Raw genomic sequence first — 23,725 nt, forward strand, 5'->3', positions numbered from 1 at the left:
GAGGCTTTGAGACGACCGCTGCCCATGCGCTTGCTTCTGTGCCCCTGCAAGGCCCACTCCGCCGGTACGTTGTCCCTGTGCTCCCCAGGGCTCCCCCCTCGATGCAGGTGCCGTGGCCAGCACGTTGGCTCCAGCTGAGCCCACGGCTGAGCAGGGGCTCCCCTTGCCTCTGGAAGCGGGTGCAACGGGCCCAGAAGAAGAGGTGGTGCACAGGAGGCAGGACAGCCCTGCGGAGGGGGCCTCGGGAGCGTCTTCCCACGCCCCGCAAAAAAGAGCCTGGAAGCAGCGCTGCCCCTAGGGAGAGTGGCCCTGTGGAGGCGGTCCTGATCCTCCCCTTGCACCGAGCGAATAGAGCGGGGGGCCCAGAGGGCTGCTGGCGGCCCTGAGTGATGCGGAGCTTCTCCTTCCACAGGCCGGGATCAGCTGGAACGGCAGGTCAACTAAGCAGCAAGCCGTCCCCTGCGCTCGCGTTCTGCCGAGCAGCTACACAACGCTCCAATTATTTCCAATTGATCCTGCTTTTGCCGAGGCCGCGGTGCGGGAAGTTTCTGTCCTTGGCAGGGCCTCCCTTTGCAAAGGAGAATGATGGATTGGAAGCAACGCTGTCAGTCCACTGCGCACAAACTCCCTCCTTGCTTCAGCAGACGGCCTGCCAGAAAAGCACTGTTATCGATTAGGGACAACGAATGCAGGAAGAGGCAAACGTGTTCCCTCATCTGAGGGCAGCCGACAGCAAGCCCAGAGAGGAATGGGGAGCGGGCTGGTGTCAGTTTCTCCCTGTTTTTGTGAGTCTTGATTTGTTTCTTTAGGTTTCCTCCCCTGTCTGACCCAGACCAGCAGCACCCTGAGGACTCAGCCACAGGAACTGCTTGATGGGCAGAGCCTGTTCCTGAGTGAGGCCCATGTGCGCAGCAACCTGTGGGGCAAATACTTCTACCTTCGCTTCCAGTTTCTCATAAAATCCAAACCTGACAATTTCACAGCAGCACCAGTTGTTCCAATCTGCATTTTTAAAAACTTGATTCCTCAGTTCCAGGGAAGGGTGATCTTTGTACAGAAGTGGGTTTTTGTGCTTAGACCCCATTTTTCACCCTGGGCCCGCCACCCTCACTATCTGATCTGGCAACACTTGGTTACGTCACGGTTAGACTACTACAATGCACTCCCCATGGGCCTCCCCAAGAAGAGTGTCTGGAATCTTCAACTGGTGCAAAATGCAGCAGCTTGGCTGTTAACTGGTGCACAGTATCTTGACCGCGTCTCCTCAATACTGGAAGATCTGCACTGGTTGCCCGTTGTTTTCTGAGCTCAATATGAGGTTTTAATACGGATGGTAGAGAATTCCGCCACAGATTCCAGAATCCCCCCAGAATCCATGGCGGAACAGCCTCCTGCACCCCGCCCCCCCCCCGCAGAATCCCCCCAGGATGGCACTTACCTGAGGCGGATTCGGCGGTGGTGGCGGCTGGTCTCCTGGCCGGCTGAGGCAGGGCTGCTGCGGCCGCCATTGCCGTCCTTGGACCGTGATAGGCTACGTAAGAATTTATGTAGCCTATCACGGCTAATGTAAAAAACCCAAAAAACACAGCGTACGCAAATGGCGGTGGCTACGGCGGCAGCCAATTGCATTCCCTATTTTTCGCTGATTTATCTCACGTAAATATTTACGTAAGATAAAACAGCGGGGGGGGGAAAGGAACGCAAATAGCGTAGTGGACGCTATTTGCGTTCCTTTATTTTTCGCCATTCTAGCCTACGTAAATATTTATGTAGGCTAGAACGGCGAAAAATAAAAGAACGCAAATTCCACTATGGCAGCCACAATTTGCATCTGTACCAGGCCATCCGTGGCCAGAAATCGGCCATCGAGGTTTCCGGGCGGGAGGACTGGATCGCCTCCCCCCCAGTCGAGGATACTGCGGGGAGGGACGGGGCAAAAGTAAGTGAGTTTCGTACATCCCTAGTAGGGATGTACGAATTGTGTACCTTCCGTGCCGCTTGACTTCCGCATTTTGCAGCCAGTGCTCCGTACCGTCGTTCACAAGCCCCCAGAATTCTCCTCTTTTTTTTTCCGCTCCAAGAATTACGAAGATAAATCCGTGCCGAGAGCCGTAATGGTGCATAACTTCCATAAGAAAGGCTATTTTTCATAGATATTTACATATTTTTTCCCCTGCCCTGAGATGTGCAGTAATTACTTTCAGCCAAAACACTTCCTCCTCCTCAGGGCTTCCCAAAACAAGGCTGCCCCAGGTGTGCCCGAGCGATGCACTCTTGGTTTAAAGCAACACTGTTTTAAAGAAAGGAAAAACCTTTTAAAATGACCATGCTGGTCTGGAGCCCTGCATGAGCAGAGAGGAGAGCCAACTCTGTGCATGTCTACTCAGAAGTAAGTCTTATTGAGTTCAGCATTGCTTTAAACGAAGAGTGCATCGCTCGGGCACACCTAGGACAGCCTTGTTTTGGGAAGCCCTGAGGAGGAGGAAGTGTTTTGGCTGAAAGTAAACGGAGAGGGCGGATTTCAATTGAAAAAGAACACCCACAAGCAAGGCGGTGAGCACAATTCATTAAAAAAAAACTTACGTATTTATTATCAGAATATCCTACCTCGCATTTTTATTTACGAAAATTTCACGACTCTGTGCGGATGACCAAAAAAAAGCCGCATGACTGCTTGCTCCACAGGACCTCGTGGTGCCATTCTGCAGAGGATTCCGTGGCACGGACTGAAGGGAATTCAATACCATTTCAATCCGTGGCGGAATTCTCTGACATCCCTATCCGCATGATGCTGCTTGCGTCAGTTACATCTGCCAGGGTAGAAGGCAGGACCTTTTCAGCAGAAGCCCCAGTCCTATACAGTAGACTCCTGAATGCAGCTGAACAGGCCCCTTCTTCATTGGCCACCTTCTGCCAGCAACATCCACTACGCTATTTGCGCTCCCCCTTATTTTCACCATCTTAGTCTACATAAATATTTACGTAGACTAAGATGGCCAAAAATAAGGAACGCAAATGGCGGCGGCCGTAGCCACCACCATTTGCATACGCCTTTTTTTTTAACCCAGACGTGATAGGCTACGTAAGTCTTTATGTAGCCTATCACGGCTAAATACAGGGACGCAAACGGTGGCGGCTACAGCCGCCGCCATTTGCATCCCTGCTAGGCAGAGGCCAGATGTCCGGCTGCTGGCGGAGCCGGCCAGTGGCTCCGCGGAATCCCTGTGGAGCGAAGCCGGCCGGCCAGGATTCCGGGGGGAGGGACGGAGCGCCTCCTCCCCCAAGCGGAACCCAGCGGAGCCAGGTAAGCAGGGTTTCGTACACCCCTATATTTACATAGGCTATTACGGTGGGAAAAAAGGGAATGCAAATGGCGTAGTGGGCACCATTTGTGTTCCTTTTTTTTCCTGCTGTTTTAGTTCTGTTTTAAATAGGGATGTCAGAGTAAAATATTTACGTAGGCTATTACGGCGAGAAAGAAAAAGGAACGCAAATAGTGCCCACTACACCATTTGCGTTCCCCCTTTTTTTAGCCATAATAGCCTATGTAAATATTTACATAGGCTAAATTGGCGAAAAAAAGGGAACGCAAATGGTGGCCACCGTAGCCGCCGCCATTTGCGTCCGCTGTTGGGGGTTTATGATTCTATGCCTTTTCTTTGTCATCTGTTATCGTTTTGCCATCCTTATTTAATAGCTGAACCACTATTTCTTTCCTCTGTCTTTTATTAGGCACATATCTGAAGAAAGCCTTTTTGTTGCTTTTAGCATCCCTCGCTAACCTCAGCTCATTCTCAGCTTTAGCCTTCCTGACACCATCCCTGCCATTCTGTGCTACCTACCTGTACTCTTCCTTTGTTGCTTGGCCTTCTTTCCACTTCCTATATGTGCCCTTTTGTGCTTTCAGGTCATCTCTCAGGTTTTTGTGAAGTCACATTGGCTTCTCCTGTTGTCTTCCACCTTTTCTTCTTGTTGGAAGTGTTTGTAATTGTGCCTTCAGAATTTCCTTTTTTAAAAGCTCCCACCCTTCTTGGATTCCTTTTCTCATTAGCGTTGCTTGCCATGGGACCTTACTTAGCATTCTCCTGAGTTTATTAAAATCAGCTTTCCTAAAATCCAGGGTACACGTAGGGATGTCAGAGAATGCCGCCACGGATCTTCCCCCCCAAATCCATGGCAGAACGGCCTGCCATCCCCCCTGCCCCCCGCGGATCCCCCCCGGGACGAGAATTACCTGGGGCTGATGTTCCAGGCGGCGGCAGCTCCAGCGGCGGCTTCAGCAGCGGCGGCGGCTGGTCTTCCAACGAGTAAGGTGTTACCTCTTTGGGTTAACAAAGAGTAAAGATGACTAATTTTATCTGGAATGGTTGAATGACCTGAGTGAGGGTTTTGGGGAGACATACAAGCAGAGCGCCTAAAAGATCCCAGACTCTTAACCAGTTTTATATTCCAGACTTTTAAGCACTGGGTGAGAAGACCCTGAAGTTTGACTCCATGCTAATTGATAATATTTCACTAACTGAGACTCCAGCTAAGATTTTGCAGGACTGTCTTTGAAGAAAGGGGGGAAATGCAGCTGTCTGTACAAGCGGCTTCACGGAGCCTGTTCAAGGCCACGGAGTGCTGGCAGAGCGTCTGAGGGAGATGGACAGCAGAGCTGAGCCTGCTCGGAGGCCCGCTGAGAGGGGGAAAAGTACGGTTTTGACATCCCGCGGTGTGCGCCCGCTGGGAAGAGAACGGCCTCACCCGATGCGAGGTGGGCGGGGAAGCCGCAGCCCTGCGCACGAGCGACAGCTGGGAGGGAGGAGGTGTTCGGGCCAGAAATACGACCAGAAACGGCCAAAGATGACCGGGAGTTCAAAGAAGATACACCAGGGAGAAATGCGTCAGTCAAGATAACATGCCATATTTTGGGGCATTTCGAAGTAACCCGTTTGTAATGGTGCCAGACATGATCCCCAAGCATGTGAGATTGTGGGAGACAGATGAGACACCCGGCTTCTGACTGGGGAGCGAATGCTCTAACCACGTGCACCCCATTTTGATCGGAGGATGGTTGTCTCATCGCTCCTTGGGCCCCACCTTTGAGTCTGACCAGAGCAAGGGCATCAAGGCACAGGTCATGAGAGCTCCTGGCCGCTCCTGTTCCTGCTGCTGCTGCTGCACTTCGCTCTTTCTGCCTCCCCACCAGGATTTGGGTAACTACGGACCTCTTTAGACTCTTAGACTTTGGAACTTAAAATATTTTCTGAAAGTAGAACTTAGAATGATTTCTGGGTTTGGTACTTAGAGTGACTTCTGAACTTGAGACTTGGAGGTTGTTTCTGAGGATGGGATTTGGAATCCCATCTTCAGAGGTGGAAAATGGAATTATTTCCAGGTCTTAGGTTTTCCTTTCACTCTAACTCCTACCCATATTCTTCACATGCCTAGAGGAACTTAGTAATGCTTTAGTGTAGCTTTTATATAGTGAGGAAGGTTCAGGAAGAAGTAACAGGAGGGTTGACACTTACGTTTTAGTTAAGTTTAGTTTTGTTTTAGTTTAGCTTTAAACCGCAAGTAGTAAACAGGATAAAGTTGGAAGGAGGAGTCATAACAATGTTAGAAGCTCAAGCCATTATCCTATTAGCTAAATTCATAATACCAGCATTGGCAATTGCAGTTCTTTTAATTAATCTTCTATTTTTGTTGCATTCTCTTTCCCTGTAATTGTAGAGAAAGTTTCCACCATGCCACTTTCTTTATATTTTGTATTTTCCTGAAAGAAAGCCTTAAAGAGATTTCAGTTTATACTTTTGTCTGTAGTGATGTCTGTCTGTTGGGATTAGCTTGGTTACCTACCGTGTGCTTCAGACCCATTTGGGGCAGGTTCTGAGGTTAAACAGGACCGAATTTACATAAGGGAAGAACATGATAGAGGTATATAAAACTATGCACAGTTTGGAGAAGTATGATGAGGAGACTTCTCCTTCCTCTTTCAGAGTATTAGAACCCGGGTCATCTGAATGGTGGGAGGTTCAGGACAGTTACATGAATTTGCTACCAACTCGGATGGCTTCATAAGAGATCAGACAAATTCAGGGAGGATCAGGCCACCACCTGCTAGCCATGACGGCTGCGCATGACTTCCAGCAGAAGAAGCAGCACCTCCCAGGCCCGATGCTGAGGAGCACGAGCAGGATGGTGCTGGTGCGGCCATCTCTGCTGGTGGGTTTCCTGGGGCAGCTGGTCGGCTACTGCAGGAACAGTATGCTGGACCAGATCGGGTTTTGGTCTGATCCAGCAGGGTGGATCAGTCAGACTTATGCTCTTGTGCTCTGGCTTTCTGCAGCAAGACCACCGTGTTTCCAAATGGTGCTAACACTACTTGCCCCTGCAGAATAGCGAGCATCAAATGTACTAGAGGCTGGCTGGCTGGCTGGGGAACTGTGGGGTTGCTCTGACGATGCCCCAAAGTCATCTGATGTCTGATAGAAGTATGTCTGCACCACCACCAGAATGACAAGGAACTGCTGAGACTTCAGGCCAGGAGGAGCTTACCAGCCAATTTATTTTCATTATTAACAAAATGACTGATAAATCACAAGAGCCTCTGGTGAATTTGAAAGGTTGTTCTTTTGGCTGGGAACTGCAGACGGCACATCCATTTGTTATAAGGGAGCTTTAAGGATTATGATGTTTTGTTGTCATGAGATGGAACTTTCTTCAAAGAGAAGGCATAAAAATGCAGACCTACCCACTCACAAAAGGCGACTGTCAACCTTTGTTTCATTGGTTTCTTTTCAGAGGTCACATTCTAGGATGCCTCTGGACTGATTTATGCATTTCATTTTAATTTAAGTGGAAATGCAATTTTGTCTTCTTTTCCAGGCATCCCCTGATCACACTGAGATTTTGGGGACAGGGAACTACAGCAGATGTCCCACAGACCCCACCCTCACATTCTATCAGGTCTAAAGAGATGGAGCAGAACCTAGCAGTCTTTCAAACGAAAGCCTTTCGAAGCCTGTAAGCCCTGCTCTCCCTCTAATGTCAGGCCTGGGTTATTTGGGGAAACATGCTTAGAGACCACCGTCGGAAGAAAAGGTGAAAGACCAGAACTTCTAGTGGCAACAGAAAAGGTGAAAGACCAGAACTCCTAGTGGCAACAGACTGTTGTTGTTGTTGTTGTTGTTATGCTTCTAAGTACTCTTGAAGGAATGAGGGAAAGTAACAATGGAGTGAATATATCCAGTTTGCTACTTTTTCGATATGTCTCCAGCTCAGGAGAAAAGCATTGATTGTCTTGTTTGTTTGTTTGTTTGTTTGTTTGCAGTATTTCTATATCTCTCCACATCCAAAGACCTCAGAGCAGTGAATAGCAGGCATGATAAAGAATAAAAACACCACGTTAAAATAATTTAATTTTTTTTTAAAAAAAGACAGAATTCTGATAAAACCAAGTATGATAAACCTGGCCAGTCACTCAAGGAAGGCTTCCTGAAATAACAATGTTTTCAATTTCAGGAGGTGCTGAAAGCAACACAACATTGGCACCTGCCTGACCTCCAAAGGCAGGGAATTCCATAGGAAAGGGGCCACCACGCTGAAGGCTCTTTTCCTGGTGGACTCCAACCGGGCCATGGGTCCATGTGAAACCACGAGCAACATGCATTGTCTTAATGAGCGTTGTACAGAATTCTGTTTATTGAAGCTGAAAGTCACAATTCAAGGCATTCCAGTCAAGAATAGCCACATTAAACAAAACTGGGTGCATATGTTGTACACAATTCACACCAGACCAAATTTTTGAAAAATGAATGACACCCCCGCGCGCGCACACGCACACACACACTGGATACTATCTTTAACAGTTTGGTTGCCCTTTCCTGTACCTTTTCCAACTCTGATTGTGCTTTCTGAGATGCAGTGCCCAGAACTGCAAACACTTATCCCAAGTGTGGTTGCACCATTGATTTGTACAAGGGCAGGATGACATTGGCAGGTTTATTTTCAATCCTTTTCCTAATGATCCCCAACATGGAATTTGCCTTTTTCACAGCAGCCACAGAGCAGGTCTATGTTTTCACCAGTCTGTTCAGCATGATCCCAGGATCCCCTTCAAGGTCCATCACTGTCAGCTCAACTGCCTTCAGCTCAAACGGCTTCTGGCCTGAAAGGTGGCTTAAACGTATTTCAAATAAATAAATAAACAATCCCCATCAGGGTTTGTGAAGTTAGGATTGTTTCTTCAGCGTGCATCACTTAAGGTTGTACTTACATTGAGCTACAGTTGCCATGATGTGAATGCCCATTCCCCTAGTCTGGAGGAGGGCTGTATGAGAATTTCATTTCAGTAAGGATGGACGAAGTCCCTTACCTGGTCCCGTAGCTTGCTTCGCGGTGGGGGGGAGGCGCTTTGGTTCTCTCCCCGAAGTTCAGGCCGGGGGGGAGGCGCCCCGCCCTGCCCAGCTGAAATTCAGGCTGGGGGGGAGGCGCCCCATCCCTCACCGCCGAAATTCAGGCCGGGGAGGAGCGCCCCGTCTCCCCGGCCGCGAAATAAAAAAGTAAATTTAAAACACACACACACACACACGTGATAGGCTACGTAATGATTTACGTAGCCTATCACGGCTAGATTTCCAAAGTCAGCCGTGATAGGCTACGTAAATCGTTATGTGGCCTATCACGGGTGACTCTGGGGGGAAAAAAAAAAGCGTATGCAAATGGCGGCGCCCATGGGCACCGCCATTTGTGTTCCTTTTTTGGGCAGGGGTAGTCTATGTAAAGATTAACGTAGACTACGGCGAAAATAAGGGCAATGCAATTTGCGTTGCCCTTATTTTCGCCGTAGTCTACATAAATTTTTACGTAGACTACCCCTGCCCAAACAAGGAATACAAATGGCGGCGCCCATGGGCGCCGCCATTTACGTACGCGCTTTTTTTTTTTCAAAGTCACCCATGATAGGCTACATAACAATTTATGTAGCCTATCACGGCTGACTTTGGAAATCTAGCCGTGATAGGCTACGTAAATTGTTACGTAGCCTATCACGTGCTTTTTTTTTTTTAATTTACTTTGTAATGGCGGCAGTGGCAGCCGGTCAGAAGACCGGCCGCTGCCCCCGCCCCCGCCAAAACACCGCCGAAACGCCGCCAGGACCCGCCGCCAAGAGGGACATTCGAAGGAGGTAAGTCCCATCCCGGGGGGGTGGGGGGGTGGAGAATTTTACCACCAATTTCGGGGGGCCAAATGCGTTGGCATTCGGCCTCCCGGAGATTCGTGGAGAAATTCTCCGCCATCCCTACATTTCAGTTTGCAAATCATTAGAAAATGCCCCATTGCAACCCCAAACTCAAACACATGTTCTCTCTGAAAATGCTCGCAAATTCCTGGACTGGCATTTGCGTTCACAAAATATGCACTTTAAAAATGCTCAGTTTCAAGAACGCAAATTTTAAAAATGCACAACTTTTGAAAGATGTGGACTTTTCCCATTCAAACGAACTGAAAAACAAGTTGCGAACGAAAATGGAAGCAAGCTGAACCAAGCTTTGATGGAAAGTTCGGAGATTTTCAGCAAGTTCAAGCATCCCTGGTTCTTTCATCCCTAGTCCGGAGAGGTCCTTTGGGAGCTCTTTGCCATCCTGCACCCCTTTTAACCACCCTACTGTATTTGGCGCCATCAGACATCTTGGCCTCCTCACCGCTCAGTCCTCACTCTAGCCCAGGTGTGCTAAAAAGGCTCCCCAGTGCCACCAGCCCCCTGGATCAAGGGCAAGGCTGGCGGGCCGAACCCTGTGCTTCAGGGTGCCACCTCCCCGGCCTCACCGGCTTGGCCCCTAGCTGCCTGTCCTGTCCACCAGACGGGTGTCCCCAGGCATGGCGGAGCCCTGGGCAGCGTGGCCCAGAGGGCTTCCCCCGCACCATCCTGAGGCCCCACAAGCTCACCAGGGTGTCCTGCCACCACAGAAAGGAGCAGTGCAGATAGGTGAAGTCCTCGGTGGAGCTACTGCCACCAGCTTCGTTCCCCCAGAATGAAGCCTTGGCTGCCTCCTGACCCAGCGCTTTTCTTCCAAGTGCAAGACCATTTCAAAAAGCAACTGAAAGGAGGGCAGTGTCCGTGGGCTTTCCAGGGCCTATGGTCCCCAGCATTTGGCCCACCAGGCCAGGGGCGGATGCCCTACAGAGTCCTGTAGGTTTCCCCAGCAGGGCAAATGAAGCTTGGGTGGAGGGAAGAGATGTTCCCAGATGAGTGATTCGGGGGGCAGGGTGACAGGGAGCTTCCAATGAGGCCCGGCCACTGGTGCATCTTCATACTGGGAGAAAGTGCAAGATGCAATCACACGGGATGCAGAGATGGGGCAGAATGTCCTGCTGATTGGCAGGACCAAAGGCCAGAACAATTAGATCGCACATAGAGCAACCTCCTCTTCATCCAAGGGTTGCTGCTTTGGGCTCACCCTAATCCTCGGATTGTGTCATCCATGCATGTCTTGTCCCAGGTGGTTTGTGAATGCCTTCCCTAATCAATTGGCTCCAATGTAGTCCAGACTGGGAGGGAGGAGACAGTCTGTTTGCCAACATCAGGGTTGAGATTTGAGCTTGCATTCCACTCCCTGGAGATCAAAACCTTCCTCTTTGCTACTCCTGTTCCTTTGATCTGAGCAGCAGCTAAGCATTCAGACATGCTTCATTATCCAGCACTGTTTGTTTCACTCTGTGCTCTCCTTTTCCCCCCTTTTTGTTTCTTCCAAAAACAATTACTGATCACCCATAGTGAGAAGAATCCCAAGGAGAGGGAATTGGCGTCCTCTGGAAACTCCAGCAAGAGCAATTACTCATATTTAAAGTATAGCCAGCCCCAGGCTATACCATGTTGAAAAAGCAATTCAGACCCAGAAGTGTCTCCGATAATTCGGGTGGCTGTGTTTGGAATGCACCACCTGCTCTGCTGCACATTTATATGCGTAATGTGCGAGCCCCAAATGCTATGTCAAAAAACTGCAGGAAGGATTTGCCTGACTCTGAAGCCATTTGCTCTTCTGGAGTGTTCCAGGGGACCTGAAGTTGTCACACATTCAACCTGTCAGTCAAGCCAGGCTGTGGATGAGTTTTTTCTTCATAATTGTCACTGACCCAATTTGAATTCCCCCTGCTGTGTGGAGTGCAGGAGATTTGGTGTCAGCATCTCTTGACAACCCAACATGAACGCTTCTGTTCGGAAATTCGGGAAACTGAGAAAGACAAAGTAATATAGCAAGGAAGATTCCAGTGACATTGCAGAAGGATAGTTCTGGCACCTCTGGCATCAGGAGGAGTTTGTATGTCTCCACACCTAAGACCAAGGAGTGTCTTGGGATAATGCCCACTGTAAGTCTCTCCAGTGCAGAAGCTCCATGAAAAAGAATGGTCATCTTATCATGAACCTCTTATTCAGTTCCAGGGGTTTGCACAGTAGACAGGCAGGGTCTGGGTGGAAAGGATTTGCATAATTCTCAGTGAGATTTAGAGGGACACAGGGCTTAAATAGGTAACACATTACAGTCAAGAAATGTGCTTTGTGCAGCCTTGTGCAAGTGCGCAGATGTGAAAGTCCGCTACTATGAAATTTCCCCTCAGCTTTGCTGTTCTGCCATGAAATTTGCATATTTTTAGAGATCTGCCTCTCTGCTCTGCCGTGAAATGTTCATATGATCTGCTCTGTAACTAGGGATGCACGAAACCACTTACCTGTTTCGCAAGTGGTATCCACAGTGGGGGGGAAGGCGCTCCATCCCTCCCCCTGGAATCCTCCCCGGACAGCTCCGCTCCATGGCGACTCCGCGGAGCCGCCGGCTGGGTGCATCCGCAGCCGGACATCCGGCTGCGGCAGGTCTGCAGACACAAATGGCGGCCGGCATAACAGCTGCCGTTTGCGTCCCTTCACTGAGCCGTGATAGGCTATGTAAATATTTACTTAGCCTATCACAGCAAAGAGCGGGGACGCAAATGGCGTCCCCTGAGCTATTTGCATCCCTGCTTTTGCCGTGATTGGCTACTAAAATATTTACGTAGCCTATCATGGCTCAGTGAAGGGACGCAAATGGTGGCCAGTGTAGCAGCCGCCATTTGCGGCCGCAGCCTGGCAGCAACCGGAGCCGCCACCGCCGCCACCGGAGCCGCAGCCAGGTAGGCTCCATTTCACGGGGCTTTCGCGGGGTGGTGGGGCGGGTTGCTCCATTCCACCACGGATTCCAGGGGGCCAAATTCACTGGGATTCAGCCTCCCTGGGATCCATGGCGGAATTCTCTGACATCCCTATCTGTAACCCAAAGGTATATCTGGCAGCTAACAATGGAGCCCAGTGGAGGGAAGCAATATGCATGAAGGTGGAGAGGGCCAAAAGTGGCCAGCAGCTGCATGAGAAGGAGCTTTCAGGGTAGGTGTAATTACTGCAGGAGTACATGAAGCAGCCTTTAAAAAAAAGGTGTTCCCTAGCAAGGAAAGCCCCGAAGTGGAGGATGAAATTGTCAATGACATTTACAAGAGGGGGATATCAGTATGCTGGCTGAAATAGCAGACAAGCTGTCTTGCACAAGACTCCCCCCCCCCCAAATAAAATAAAATTTTTAAAAAAGCTTTGTGAATGTGTTACTGTGTTCATAAGTGCTCAGAAAATTATTTCCTTTTGGTAATTTGATGTGGGGGAGGGGGAGTTTCCCTCGGGAGCTGGCAACCCCAGTGGACCAATTGCAGAAAGGGTGCTGACATAGGGACCAAGGAAGCAAAGAGTTCTGCTCCAAAGGCACTTGGGATACACCCTGGGAGCTGGCTGAAGAACTGAAGGGGACGGAGGGGGAAATAAGCCACAGAGCACCCAACCATCTGTTGGGTTAGTGAGAGAACCAACCAACCCATGGTGGCTTAGCATGATGCGTGAACTTGCCGTGTGTATGTGTGTGTGTGCGTGTGTGGTGAAGGGGGGGGGCTTTGGCTAGACCAGCCTACATCTGAAGCTTTGTGTCATGGTCTTAGGTTCCCAAAGTAAGAAGACCACGCTAGCACTGACCAACTGGCAGATGTGCTTCTACTGGCCTCCAAGAATGGTGTGAAGGAGAACATAAGAAGGCGCCTGCTGGATTAGGTCAAAGTGGGTCGATGTAGGGATGGGTGACACCCCCCCCCATACCTATCCCTCACACCACTTGGAATGCTGGGTGAGCTGCCTGACAGCCTGCAGCTGCCTGGCAAGCGGTGTGCAGCTCCTCTCCTTCCCGCCAGCCGCCATTTTGCATACAAATCATGGGCAAGCTTCTTACATAGATCATGCTTTATTAGACCATTTATGCCTGTAATTTTGCGTAAATTGAACTATTTGCTGCCACCATATTGCAGAAATTGTGATTTACATAAGTAGCTTACCTGCCATTTCTATGCAAAATGGTGCTCACGGGTAAGCAGGGATCCCCGCGCTTGCCCAACTCAGCACTGCTGAAAGGGGCAAGCGCGGGGATCCGCAGACTGGTGTCTGGGGGGGCCGAGCTAGAGAGAAATCGCCGAGCTTAAGCCCCACCCAGACATCCTCTGATGTCCCGCAGCCCATGGCCTGTGTGCAAGAGAGGCCAGCCAGATGCTGATGCAGAGTCTGATGCAAATGCAGATGCTGATGCAGATTCATTTTTTGATCAAGTCACCTCCCTTTTGGACTGTGGGAATGCTGTAGACATCATATACCTGGACTTCAGCAAAGCTTTTGACAAAGTGACCCATGATATCCTGATGAGCAAACTAGCTCAAAGTGGGCTAGATGAAACAACTCTCAGGTAGATCCACAGTTGGCTACAGAACTGGACTCAAAGAGTGCTTCTCAATGGGACCTTCTCAAACTGGGGAGAGGTAACGAGTGGGGTACCACAGGGCTCAGTCCTGGGCCCAGCGCTCTTCAACATTTTTATTAATGACTTGGAGGAGGAGGAGGTGCAGGGAATGCTGATCAAATTTGCAGATGACACAAAATTGGGCAGGATGGCTAATACCCTGGAAGACAGAAACAAAATTCAAAGTGATCTGGATAGACTGGACTGCTGGGCAGAAAACATCAGAATGGCATTTAATAGGGATAAATGCTAAGTTCTGCGCCTAGGAAAAAGTAACCAAATGCACAGTTACAAGATGGGGGAATACGTGGCTCAACAACACTACAAGTGAGAAGGATCTTGGAATTGTTGTCTATCACAAGCTGAATATGAGCCAACAATGTGATGTGGCTGCAAAAAAGGCAAATGCCATTTGGGGCTGCATTAATAGAAGCATAGCTTCCAAATCACGGGAAGTACTAGTTCCCCTCTACTCAGCACTGGTTAGGGCTCATCTGGAGTACTGTGTCCAGTTCTGGTCTCCACACATGAAGAAGGATGCAGACAAACTGGAGAGGGTTCAGAGGAGGGCAACAAAGATGATCAGGGGACTGGAAACAAAGACCTATGAGGAGAGACTGAAAGAACTGGGCATGTTTAGCCTTGAGAAGAGAAGACTGAGGGGAGATAGGATAGCGCTCTTCAAGTCCTTGAAAGGTTGTCACAGAGAGGAAGGCCAGGATCTCTTCTCGATCATCCCAGAGTGCAGGACACAGAATCATGGGCTCAAAGTGACAGGAAGCCAGATTCCGGCTGAACATCAGGAAAAACGTCCTGACTGTGAGAGCAATAGGACAGTGGAACCCATTCCCTAGGGAGGTGTGGGCTCTCCCACACTGGAGGCCTTCAAGACGAGGCTGGACAGCCACCTGTCAGGGATGCTCTGACCTGGATTCCTGAATTGAGCAGGGGGTTGGACTTGACGGTCTTGAAGGCCCCTTCCAACCCTACTATTCTATGATTCTATGATATGATTCTATGCTTCTCCAAACAGGGCCTATGGAGGGTGGCCTTTCCCTGGTGCTATTTAATGTAGCTCGTGCCCTGCACAGCCATCTTGTCGCAGTGAATTCTATATGCATTGTTGAAGAAGCATTTTTTTGTCTGCTGCTCATCAATTTCATTAGGTCAGATGGAGAAAAAAACTCTCCCCCTAATACCATTCGTAATGTTATCAGGGCCAAGCTGATGTTTGCCCTTTTCAAGGTTCAGGTGAAAGCTCACCCTTCCATACCTTTGAAGCTTTCAGGGAATGGAGGCAGAAATATTTTCCAAAACATCCTTACATGTGCGGTCCCCTTTTAACTGTTTCTTTTTTTATTGACTTTTGAATGCCATTTTCCCCATTCTACTGTCGCTGCTTAAATTCTTTTTTTCATTGGTCAAGACTTCCCTTCCTTTCCTAGAGGGAGGCAACCAGCCAACTAGGGATAATGTAATGATGATGTAATGAACCCCTCACAACCTGTGAAGAATCAATGTATTATTTAAAGTAAGTGGACAGGTGTTTAGAGTTATGAATGGTTATAAATCTGGAACTATGGTTAAATTAAATACATCAGTAAAGCTCAATAGGGAGGGGCCATGGCTCAGTGGAAAAGCCCCTGCTTGGCATGTAGAAGGTCAGGTGCTCTGAGGCTTGTTGTTTCCCCCTCCGTCCCGAGGGAAGACTTTCGTTCAGAAACCATCTCAGTGCTGTGAGAGCTGGCTGGGATGGAGAGACATAGAGGAAATGTGCCTACGCTTTTGCTCAGCCAAAGACAAATAACTCCCCCCCACCCCCAGTCCAGGATGGGAATCTGACATCTGCAAACTTTCCACTAATCTGCAGCCATAGAATTATAGAACAGTAGGGTTGAAAGGGGCCTACATTTGTGGCAGACCTCTGGGCCCAGTTCCATCTCCTTTGCACATTTCTCTTTGCAGACACAAGGGAGTGAAGCCAGGGAGCGCCCAAATCTGTCACCATGGGCAGGAGGGATTCACAAAACGAGTGTCTTGCGGTCCTCAGAATTTGGCTCTTGAATATCTTCTGTAATGATGGAAATGCAGTCGGTGGTTACAGAGAAAGGCGGGCCCTGGTCCTTGTGATGAGGAATTCTGCTTCTGTGGAGCTGTGCGTTCATCTGAGCACACAACTGGGAGAGGGAATTTGCTGCTTTGAGTAACTCTGATTGAGTGCCATTCAGTGCACAGGGAACACTTTGAAGTGGATCCTTCTTTCAACTAATAAGGGAACCTGAGGCTAGAAAGAGGTTCTGACTGAGTTTAACTTTTTATTGTAGCCTTGAAATCAAAAGAAAAGATTCAGAACAGACAAGGAAGCCACTTCAGGCAAGTCTACATTGTGATTACTTTGCTTTGTTCTTCTGCTCATGTGTGTACACAGGCATTTTGCACAGTGTAGGGCGAAAATGTCCTGGGTTGACTTCCAAGATGACATTTCCTGCCCTGTTTTAGGATTCCCATGATATTCATTAGGGTTTAGCCAGATTAACTCCAAAAAGGATTCGGAGATCTGGTTCTGTGGTTTGAGGTCTCTTTCAAATCCTGTATAATTTTTGTCTCCATTCAAGACTGAAAGTGTTTACGGGAAGAGGTTCTTCAGCCAAATGAAACTCCTTAAGGAATTTATATATGTCATAAATAGTGCAGCAAAGGGGCAAAGCAGCCGCCTCCCCTGAGCCACATCCAGTTCTCCAGAGGGTCCGGCTCCTCTCCCCCCCACTCCCAGTTGCCAACACAGAGGTAAAAAGACAGAGAGAAGGCGCACCAGTGCAGCTGTTTCCACCGGGCCTCACAGAGAGATGAGGGGAAGCCTTGGCCTACCAACCCACATCCCATTCTAACTAAAACTAGTCGATGACCAGGGCCACATCCACATGGTGATGGTTTCTGAAGCATTTTGTGGTTATATCTGGATTTTCATGAAATTGCTTTGGTCCATCCGCTGCACAGGAAGCAAGAAAAGCAGAGTGTACAATACCTAAAAACACGATTTCATGGGTCACACAGCACTTGAAACCCCCATTCTTTGGGGTCAGGTGCACAGAGTCCAGTGAGTAGAACTGAATGTCATCAACCCCATAGGTGCAGTTCAGCCAATGAAAGAGGCTTGTTCCCCACCCCTGTCCATGCGCCCCTGCACAGGGAAGTCTAATGAAAGTGCTGAATTAAGCCCCTGTAGTTTGCCCGTATTTCTCCCCTCTCATCCACCAGTGGGATATTGTGAATGGTTAAACCAGAGCTATTGCGATATACAAAAAGGTAGAAATAGCTCTACCGCGATATAGCGAAAGGTAGAAATAGCACTACTGCGATATAGCGAAAGGTAGAAACTGCACTACTGCAGTACTATGAATGGTAAAAACAGGCTATGTATTGTCAATGGGTAAAGCAGGCTACTCCCCTTTTCTGAATAATTGAAACAGCACTATTGTCCATGGGGAAAACAGGCTACATACTGTGAAAGGATGAAACAGTGCAAAGTAGTGCTAAGTAGGGAATAAAGCCTGTGTCCACAAGCACCCTACTGAGAATGGGGGGAAAGGACTTTCCGAGAATGCACCTTTTCCAGAGGGAAGCTGCGGGGTGGCTGCAGACTGACACTCTAGACAGAGTTTAACCACAACAATGTACTGGCAAATTAAAGCACACAAATCACAACTAAAGGTATTTACACAATATTGCTGAGTGATACAAAAGGCATTAAAAGAAAATAAAAGCTGTAAAGCTCAAGTTCCTTTACCCTAGCTGTCCTTAGACTTCTCCAGGCTGCTTCTTCCTGCTCCCACTTCAGGCTCTGCCCTTTCTGACTCCGCTGTGATTGCCCTCCCTCGCTCTCTTTATATACCCTCCTCCCCCACAACTGAAAGTACTGCTTCAACCCTGAAGAAATGAAACTTAACTTTGGAAATGAAACTGAAACTTAACCAGGGAAATGAAATTACTCCTCTCAGGGATACCCCCTCCCAGCAAAGAAAAGCCCTCCAGGCCTCTAGGCCTGACCTTTTTCCTTGCCTCTGTAGGCCTCAAACCACCAGCAGAAACTCTGGAGCGTTCTGTGGATAGAACTGGGTCAGCAGGGTCGGTAGGGCTCCTCTCTGCTGGTGGTAGGGTGCCTAACTCCACCCACCCCACCCCACCCAACTCCCAACCTCAACCAGTGGACACAGGGGCTTGAATTGATCTGCCCATGGGGGGGCTTGCTTGCCTCCCCTCCTCTCCATTGTTCAGGTTGCAGCCCAGGCTGTGGCAGGGGACCATTCAAAGAGACTCGCCTGGCACCCTCCACTGGCCAGGGAAGGAGCCGCTCCAGGAAGGTCCCAGCCCCAGTCCCAGCCCACAACAGTCAGCCCCAATGGCCTCCTGCCCTGGGGCAGCAAAGCCGAGGGGATGCGCACACTGGCCTCTGCCCCCAGCCAGGAGACCAAGAGGCGCCAGGAGGCTGCGCCCCAGGAAGAGTGTCGTGGCTAGCGGGGCGCCAACCTGCACCCATCCATTGGACAGCAGGGTACAGCTGTGCCAATGCCGGGCGCCCTCGTCCTCATCCTCCCCCACTCCCTTCTCTTCTCGCATCATGCCCTTTGGATTGTAAGGCTGCAGGAGGAACTGTTTTTTCCTTGTACAGCACGTAGAGCATTGTAGGCTTGTTGTGATAACGGTGATGGTGATGGTGATGATGGAAGGTAATGCGATCAGGCGCCTGTTGACCAGCTGGGACAGGCCGACTCACTGGCATTGCTCAGAATATCCGGGGGCGGACTAGAAAGTCGCCACAGCAACCAGAGTTGGGCGGGCGAGGGAGGGAGGGGTGTGCAGATCGCTGCCTCTGGCAGATGCTGGGACTAGGGATGTACGGAAGTCACTTACCTTTTCGAAGGGTGACATTCGCTGTGGGGGGGAGGCGCTCCGTCCCTCCCCCTGAAATTCTCTCTGGCTGGCTCCGCTCTGCAGAGATTCCGCGGAGCCGCCAGCCGGGGCTGCCCGCACCTGGACATCCGGCTGTCAAGGGCTCCTTGGAGGGCTCTCAGTCTAATCCAGTAGCCAAGTCCAGACATAGACAAAGGGACTCTTTTCAAAGCTTTATTCTTCTTTTACAACTTAACAGCTCTACAGGTAGCAACTAGATCTGAGCAGCAGCATCCCTATGCTCTAAGTTAGAACAGTTGGTCCCCGTTTGAAAAGCAGTTACTGGCAGACCCCTGAACTTAAGGACTAGGGAGAATCCCTCCCCTTTTCCCTTGGATCCTCTGGGCGCAACCGTTCTTTGAGCGCCAACCGGGCGCTACGCCTCCTTTCCGCGCTCTCCATTTGGCGCCGCTCTCTGCGTCTGCGCCGCGCATCCAACCAGTCTGCTATCGGTGCTGGGTCACTCCCTGGACTGCTTTCTAATCTAGGAATGTGGGTGGGAGGAATCTCTGTCAGCTGCGGGCCCTGGGAAAAAGGGGCGCGCTCCTCTCCCAGGAGCGACTGCTCTTCCTCCGAATCAGAACTACTCTGGGATTCTATGGGCTCAGTGTCCACCCTGACACCGGCCGCTGGGCAGCCTGCAGGGACGCAAATGGCAGCTGCCGTAGCTGCCATTTGTGTCCCTATATTTTGCCGTGATAGGTTACGTAAATATTTACGTAGGCTATCATGGCCAAAAAAAAGGGAACACAAATGGCGGCCACCTTTTTTTTTTTTTACCATGATAGGCATCAAATGGCATCCCTGTGTTAGCTGTGATAGGCTACGTAAGTATTTACATAGCCTATCATGGCTATAGTGATGAAGCGAATGGCGGCCGCGGCCACCATTCGCAAGTCAGAGCAAACAGCGGCAGGCAGGTGTTCCATTTCGCATGCCTTTCATGGGGTGGGGGGGTGGGGAGGCTTCGTTCCGCCACGGATTTTGGGGGGCCAAATGCACTGGCATTCGGCCTCACCGAGATCCGTGGCAGAATTCTCTGACATCCCTAGCTGGAACGAGAGCAAATTCTTCTCTTGTTGCACTCTATTGCATCCCGTTATTATCCTTCCAGATCTTTCCAATTTTCGCTGAGAGGGCTGCATAGCTGATAATACTGGACATGATCCACTGGGTATTTCTCCTGCTTTGTCCCCTCTGAAATGAAAGCTAAGCTAAATGGATGGCTCCAATAGCTTCTGCAAATGAGGATCCAAGGGAAGCCTTGTCTGCCTCCCAGATTCCTCTAAAAGCAAGCTTTGGGGATGAATTTGGATGCTTCTGCTTGGGCAAAGCACAAGGTTTTAAGGAAAGCGAAAGAGTTCCAAGGAGATGAGCAAGATGCCTCAGGGTGGGAGTGCACATTCCAGGACAGGGCAAAGAAGCGGTGCCATCCAGCTGTTGTTGGAGTACACACCCCATCATCCGTGGTCTTTGACTATGCTGACTAAGGTTGATGGGAGTTTGAGTCCAACCACATCTGGAGGGCCACAGGTTCCCCAGCTCTGTTCAAGGGTGCAGCAGATCTCAGGAGCAAACCACCCCTTTATCTTGAGTCTTCGGACCACCAGGAGTTGAGGGGAGGCCTTGTTAATTGGGTCTGGAGGACGGGCCCGGCTGATGTTAGATTCTGCAGCGGTCTCACAGCAGCCTTTTTTTGCTGCCAGAACATTGCCACTTTTCATTATGTGGGCTGCTCTCAGAAATAACAGTTAAATAGGATTTTGAATTTCCCATATCAGATTTAAAATAGCTCTCTTCTAGTGCTGAACCAAATATCTTCTACTTTCGATATTACCTTTGCAAGTAGCACATCTGAGAACATTGAATGAGTTACAGGGGGAAAAATACTTACCTTGCTGAAGATCAGGTGTTGTTCAACCTCCTCTTCACAGGAACATCAGAAGCTGCCTTACACTGGGTCAAACCATCTAGGCCAGTACAGGTGACACTGTCTGGCAGCCATGGCTCCCCAGGGTTTCAGGCAGGATTATTTCCTAGCCTTACCTGGAGATGCTGCCAGGGATGGAGCCTGGGACCTTCTACATGCAAAGCAGGCGCTCCGCCACTGAGCTACACCCCTCCCTCTTCCAGGTGCTGCCGCTGCTGCTTCTTGGAATCCCTTTTCTTTGGCCTCACAGTCTCAACTGCAATTGAACCCCACCTGATTTTGTTTATGAGCATCTATGAGGACATCCCAGGTGTGGTGTCACAGTGTCATCAGAAAAATCATGAGGATTGTCACAGACAGTAGGATTCAATGGCAGTGTGATTATTTTAATAATGTCTCCCATAGGAAGCATTACTAACAACAAAGCTAGCGGAGATGACAGTATTCCAGCTGAGTTATTTAAAATCCTAAAAGACGATGCCGTTAAAGTGCTGCATACAATATGCCAACAAATCTGGAATACTCAACAGTGGCCACAAGACTGGAAAAGGTCAGTTTACATTCCAATTCCAAAGAAGGGCAAAGCCAAAGAGTGTTCAAACTACCGCACAATTGCGCTCATTTCACATGCCAGCAAGGTGATACTCAAAATGCTACAAGCTAGGCTTCAGCAGTATGCGAACCGAGAACTACCGGAAGTACAAGCTGGGTTTCGAAGAGGCAGAGGAACTAGAGATCAAATCGCCAACTTTCGCTGCATCATGGAAAAAGCAAGAGAATTCCAGAAAAACGTCTATTTCTGCTTCATTGACTACGCTACAGCCTTTGATTGTGTGGATCACAACAAACTGTGGCAAATTCTGAAAGAGATGGGAGTACCAGACGACCTTACCTGTCTCTCCTGAGAAACCTGTACAAGGGTCAAGAAGCAATAGTAAGAATCATAGAATCATAGAATAGTAGGGTTGGAAGGGGCCTACAAGGCCATTGAGTCCAACCCCCTGCTAAATGCAGGAATCCAAGTCAGAGCATCCCTGACAGATGGCTGTCCAACCTCATCTTGAATGCCACCAGTGTGGGAGAGCCCACCACCTCCCCAGGTCATTGGTTCCATTGTTGTATTGCTCTAACAGTCAGGACATTTTTCCTGATGTTCAGCCGGAATCTGGCTTCCTGTCACTTGAGCCCATGATTCCGTGTCCTGCACTCTGGGATGATGGAGAAGAGATCCTGGCCTTCCTCTCTGTGACAACCATTCAAGTATTTGAAGAGTGCTACCATGTCTCCCCTCAGTCTTCTCTTCTCAAGGCTAAACATGCCCAGTTCTTTCAGTCTCCCCTCACAGGGCTTTGTTTCCAGTCCCCTGATCATCTTTGTTGCCCTCCTCTGAACCCTCTCCAGTTTGTCTGCATCCTTCTTAAAGTGTGGTGCCCAGAACTGGACACAGTACTCCAGATGAGCCCTAACCAGTGCTGAGTAGAGGGGAACTAGTACTTCTCGGGATTTGGAAGCGATGCTTCTATTAATGCAGCCCAAAATGGCATTTGCCTTTTTTGCAGGCACATCACATTGTTGGCTCATATTCAGCTTGTGATAGACAACAATTCCAAGATCCTTCTCGCTTGTAGTGTTGTTGAGCCTCGTATCCCCCATCTTGTAACTGTGCATTTGGTTTCTTTTTCCTAGGTGCAGAACTTGGCATTTATCCCTATTAAATGTCATTCTGATGTTTTCTGCCCAGCACTCCAGTCTATCCAGATCACTTTGAATTTTGTTCCTGTCTTCCAAAGTATTAGCTATCCCTCCCAATTTTGTGTCATCTGCGAATTTGATCAGCATTCCCTGCACCTCCTCCTCCAAGTCATTAATAACAATGTGGGAGAGCACTGGGCCCAGGACTGAGCCCTGCGGTACCCCACTCATTACCTCTCCCCAGGTTGAGAAGGTCCCATTGAGAAGCACTCTTTGAGTCCGATTCTGTAGCCAACTGTGGATCCACCGGATCGTTGTTTCATCTAGCCCACTTCGAGCTAGTTTGCTCATCAGGAGATCATGGGGCACTTTGTCGAAAGCTTTGCTGAAGTCGAGGTATATGATGTCTACAGCATTCCCATGGTCCACAAGGGAGGTTCCCTGATCAAAACATGAGATCAGATTCATCTGGCAGGACTTGTTTTTGACAAACCAACGTTGGCTTTGAGTCATCACTACCTTGTTTTCAAGGTGCTTCCAGATGGATTGCTTTATTAACTGCTCCAGAATTTTCCCAGGAATTGATGTCAGACTGACTGGTGTGTAGTTCCCAGGTTCCTCCGTTTTGCCCATTTGAAGAAAGGGACAACATTAGCCCTCCTCCAGTCATCTGGCACTTCCCCCATCCTCCATGGTTTCTCAAAGAGAATAGACAGTGGTTCTGAGAGTTCTTCTGCCAGTTCTTTTATGACTCTAGGATGCAGTTCATCTGGCCCTGGAGATCTGAACTCATTCAAAGGAATTAGGTGTTCCTTAACCATATGCCTATCGATCTCCAGGTGCAATCCTGCCCCTTCAGCCTGTACGTCACCTTTGCCAGGGGGGTCATAGACCCTCTTTTGGGAGAAGACTGAGCCAAAGTAGGAATTGAGCACCTCTGCCTTTTCTTTGTCCTCTGTTATCATTTTGCCATCCTTATTTAATAGCTGAACAACCATTTCTTTCCTCCGTCTTTTACTATGCACGTAGCTGAAGAAAGCCTTTTTGTTGTTTTTAGCATCCCTCGCTAACTAAGAGTGCACGAAAGCCACTTACCTGGTCTCGCAGCTTGCTTCGCGGTGGGGGGGAGGTGCTTCGCTGCTCCCCCCAAAGTTCAGGTCGGGGGGGAGGCTTCCCACCTCGCCCGGCCGAAATTCAGGCCGGGGAGGAGGCGCCTTGCCTCGCCAGGCCGCGAAATAAAAAGTTTTAAAAAAAACAACGCCCCCATGATAGGCTACGTGACGATTAACATAGCCTATCACGCCTAGATCTG

This window comes from Heloderma suspectum, chromosome 1 (assembly GCF_057233095.1).
Source record: "Heloderma suspectum isolate Gila_16-S chromosome 1, 16-S_ref, whole genome shotgun sequence".
NCBI lineage: Eukaryota > Metazoa > Chordata > Lepidosauria > Squamata > Helodermatidae > Heloderma > Heloderma suspectum.